The following is a 4,315-nucleotide window of genomic DNA, read 5'->3' as shown; positions in this document are numbered from 1 at the left end:
CCATGTAGTCAACCTCGGTTCAAGTCCCGGACCCGGTGGCTTAAACTCACACTGGGTGTGCGTGTGCGTGCATGCCCAAGATCCTGAGAGGAGAATGGAGGAGAAGGAGCGTGCCCAACCCCCCCCCGAGGGGAGGTGATTTCTCTCTGTCTCTGTCTCTCTCTCTCTTTCTGGTGAGCGCACATGCCTTATAGCAAAAACCTCTCGAAAAACTATCTTTTAAAGCAAGCTATATGTACTAAACAGTAAAGATGAATTGTGCAATAGGTGGTAGACTCTGCTCATTCCTCCCTTTTTCACCTGACATTTCATTTTCAGTATCTCCTCATGTTACCATGTGGAATTCTGCCTTACTGCTTCTAGAACACCACGGGGGAATCCTCTCCCTCTTCCAACTCCCCGGAGAACCGACTCTATGACTGTCTTCGTGTCCCCATTCCTACCCATACTGCTGCTCTGATGTGTCCTCGATGCCGTTTGTGCATGCTTCCCTACGGACGCCTGCTCGCCGAGAGCGACCTGCAGGGAAGGGACTGGCGAGGCCAGGACAAAGGCACAGTCAAGGCCACACAGCTCCTCCCACCGTCTCAGGCCGGTGTGCAGGCCCGGCACATTTTGTCGTGCAGAGAAGGGCGGAGAAGGGCCCAGCTGGTGCAAAGGGCTCGGGGAGTCCAGGTGTGTCCTGGGCACAGGGCATCGCAGCAAAGCTCCCCGAGGGGCGGGACCGGTCTCAGAACAGCCGTGTAGTGAACACTGGTCGGCGCCGGTTTCTTCTGCATTTTTTTTTTCCTAAAAAGGAAAAATCGTATTGCTGTGGGCAGCGGTCTGGCCACAAAACCTTAATCATGTGTACTCTTTGGCCGAGCACTAACTACTCCTGCTCAAGGAAGCAGGAAGGAGGGCGTTCTCTGTATTGCCATTCACAAAGGCAGAAGAGGGGAGAGGAACAGCTCCCCCAGGGAGTGAGTCAAAGGAACTCTACGGCCTGCCTGTGGACGATGACGCAGGCGTGGAAAAGGACAGGTGCATCTTTTTATTCTTAATACTGAGGAATTTTTTTTTTATTATTTGGTAAAAATTAAAGGAAATAAGATTGACTGTTTTGACTGTTGGCAAAAGTGTATGGAAATACGCTGCTGATGTTCAGATAGAATTCTTTCACACTTTTTCGTTTTAATTTACATTGAATCACGTGTATCTTTACAGTGCTCAACATTGCTCTTTCCAGCTTGAATACCGTGCATATCAGTCCAGACCGAGACATTACCACATACATTACCATCAGCAAATAGCTTTCAGGTTTTTGTCAATTAAACGTACTTTTTTTCTTCCCCTGTGGCCCTCCCTCCCTGCCTCTATTACCCACCCCTACTGTGCCGTCCTTACTATCTCTGGTATCTACAGCGGCCCTCCCTGCTCCTGGGCCTTCCAGTCTTTCAGTCTCTGCTTTAGATCACGGGGAATTTTAACGCAGCGGCACAAGGTTCCCTGAGATGCTAGGCAGGAAGAGAGAGCGGAGTCCCCCATGTCAAATACCATCCTAGTTCCTAAACACAAGAAACTGGGGGGCCAGATGCTGGTCAATGTGACGCCCTGTGATCCTGACCCACATGCAAAGGGGCAGGGTGTGTGTCTGGAGCCCCCCGAATGCCAGGCTCATGCGTGTCCTTGATCTGGGCTGGCTGAGGCTAGAGGGACCATGTTGAAGGTGCTTAACTCCTCCCTCCCTCCCTCTCTCCCTCCCTCCCTCTCTCTCTCTTACTCATGGAGGAAATAAATAAATAAACTTTAAAAAAGTATAAAAGAGTGCCAGAAAAGAAATGTTACCATACTGTCTGATCGTTACTTATTTATTTATTTTGCTGCTTTGTTGTTAAGTTTATTGTCTTTATCTTGAATGAAGTCATAGAAAATAGTTTGGTTTAGCTCCCAGCAGCCCGCCCCTGAGCTCTGAGGAAGCTTGCCTTCTTCCGAGCTACCAGATCTTCCTTCCGGGCAAGGGACATCTTGAGACGATTCCACCTCTTCTTTTTAACTTCTTCCTTGGGTTTCTTTTCATGGACTGGGTTCTCTCTCTCAGCAGTGTGAGCTTTCTTATACACCCCTCCATCATGTCTGGAGTTCCACTGTTCTTTCTGTACTGAGAGACCCGTTTCTTGCAGGCGTCTTCATCTTCCATCAGGTAACGCCTGTAGTCTGCAGCGTTCTGGCCCATGACGTGCTTCCGATGGACTCTGCATTCAATTCTTTGCGTTCAGAATCATAACCAGGGGATCATTTGGTCCTGTGAGGGATAGATACGCCTCCATCCACCGCTCCCTTCAGGGCCCCCCCAAAATCTTTATTGCCAGCGGTAGTTCAGACAAAGCCCGCATCCAAATAGCAGGTGAAGGCCCCAGGGTGACCATCGATGCTTTCTCCATTGTACTCGTCTCCGGTCACTTCCACTGGACCTTCATAGGCCTTGTCCATGCCAAACCTACTGAGAAGCACGTGGGCCAGCAGCAGGCCAGTGTAGTACGCTGCAGCATCGTTTGCCAGGCCGGCCTTCACGCCGCGTTTGGTGGTTCGTGTGCATGAGCTGCACAGACTGTCATAGCCCCTTCTCCACGGGCATGAGCGATCTGACAGATGACATCTCTGTTAGTTAACGAACCATCCCGTATTTGGGTGTGTTGTACTTTATCTTTATCCTGGATCACCAAGCGTTTCTGAACAAGTAATCAGTTTTACCCGCTCGTTGTCTTCTAAATTTCCCTCGGTATCTCTTAAAGTAGGCTGCCTTTTTTTTTTTTTTGGAGAGCTTTTTGCTATAGGGTGCTTGCGCTTGCCAGGAAGACAGAGAGAGACAGAGAGACAGAAAGCGAGAAATCACCCCCCAGGGGGGATGGCCACGCCGCAATCCCTTCTCTTCCATTCTCCTCTCGGGATCTTGGGCACGCATGCACACATGCCTGGCGTGAGTTTAAGCCACCGGGTCCAGGACTCGAACTGCGGTCAGCTACATGGGAGTCCAGTGACTTAGCCATTACGCTAACTGCTGGTTCCGTCTGATTGATTTTGATCCCAGATACTCAGGAGCATCATGAGCTTGAGGCCGACCTGGGCAACGTAGCAGGACCCTGTCTGAGGCCGAGGCAGGAGGAAAACAACCACTGAAACTCTGGTTTTTTTTGTTTGTTTTTTGCCGTAGGGCATGTGTGCTCACTGAGAGAGACAGACAGGGGAAAGTGAGAAATCAACCCCAAGGGGATATAGCCACGCCACAATCCCTTCTCCTTGTCTCTACCAGGATTTTGGGCATGCATTCACATATGCCCCGTGTAATTTTCTTTTCTTTTTTTAAAGAATTATTTTGTTTAATTTATTATTGTTATTTTAAAAATTTGATCAGAGAGGGACAGAGTGAGAGAACGAAGGAGAGGAAAACTGAGAAAGCAAGCTGCCAGGTCCAGGATTCAAACTGGGGTCGGTCATGTGGGAGTCCAACGCCCTTAACCACCACACCACCTGCTAGCTCCCCATGATATTTTCAAGCCATCAGGTCCAGGACTTGAACACAGAGTTGACCATGTGAGATCCAGTTGCTTTAACCTCCACCCCCCCTGCTCGCCCAAGACCCTGTCTTAAAAACAAAACAAAACAGAACGGGACCAGCAGGTGGTGTGGTGATTAAGGCTCTGGACATTCCCACATGGCTGACCATGGTTCAAGTCCTGGACCTGGTGGCTTGCTTTCTCACTTTTACTCTTTCTCTCTGTCTCTCTCTGATCAAAATAAAATAAGTAAATGAATAAATGAAACTAAAAATAAATACTTCTTTAAAAACAAAACAAAACAAAAAACACCATTTGGCACAAGGTCACATGGGAATTTGTAAAAATGCAGATTACTGGGCCCACCCAGCTCTCCTCCTTGGCACCTTGGCACCTCTGGCATGGGGTCCAGGAACCTGCCTTCTGAGCAAAGGTGGGATTGCGGATTGCAGTCACAGGGGTCACCATGGCCAGCTTCTCTGGGGTGCTCTCAGGGGTAGAATGTTTGCAGACACCATAGATTCAACCCCCAGCCCTTCTACTCTGCCTGTGTGAGCTGAAATGACATTACATTTTCCCAGTCATAAATTTGTCATCTGTGGGGTCAGCAGATGGCATGGTGGTTAAAGATGCTGGACTCCCACATGGCCGACCAAGGTTCAAGTCCTGGACCTGGTGGCTCGCCTTTTCACTTTCTCTCTCTCTGTCTCTCTCTGATCAAACTGGAAAATAATAATAACAAATAAATAAAGTTGGATAAAATAATTCTTTTTTTTTTT

General features: G+C 48.8%; 1 pseudogene; it reads right to left on the bottom strand.

Annotated features, from left to right (window-relative positions):
• Positions 1-1,922: 1,922 nt before the first annotated feature.
• The window catches only part of LOC102484400 (60S ribosomal protein L5 pseudogene), an 8,825-nt pseudogene continuing 6,432 nt past the window's right edge, over positions 1,923-4,315 (bottom strand).

The sequence above is a fragment of the Tupaia chinensis genome, unplaced genomic scaffold (assembly GCF_000334495.1).
Source record: "Tupaia chinensis unplaced genomic scaffold, TupChi_1.0 Scaffold000673_1, whole genome shotgun sequence".
NCBI lineage: Eukaryota > Metazoa > Chordata > Mammalia > Scandentia > Tupaiidae > Tupaia > Tupaia belangeri.
The sequence above is the reverse complement of the archived record's forward strand: the minus strand, read 5'-3'. Positions and strand labels throughout refer to the sequence as shown.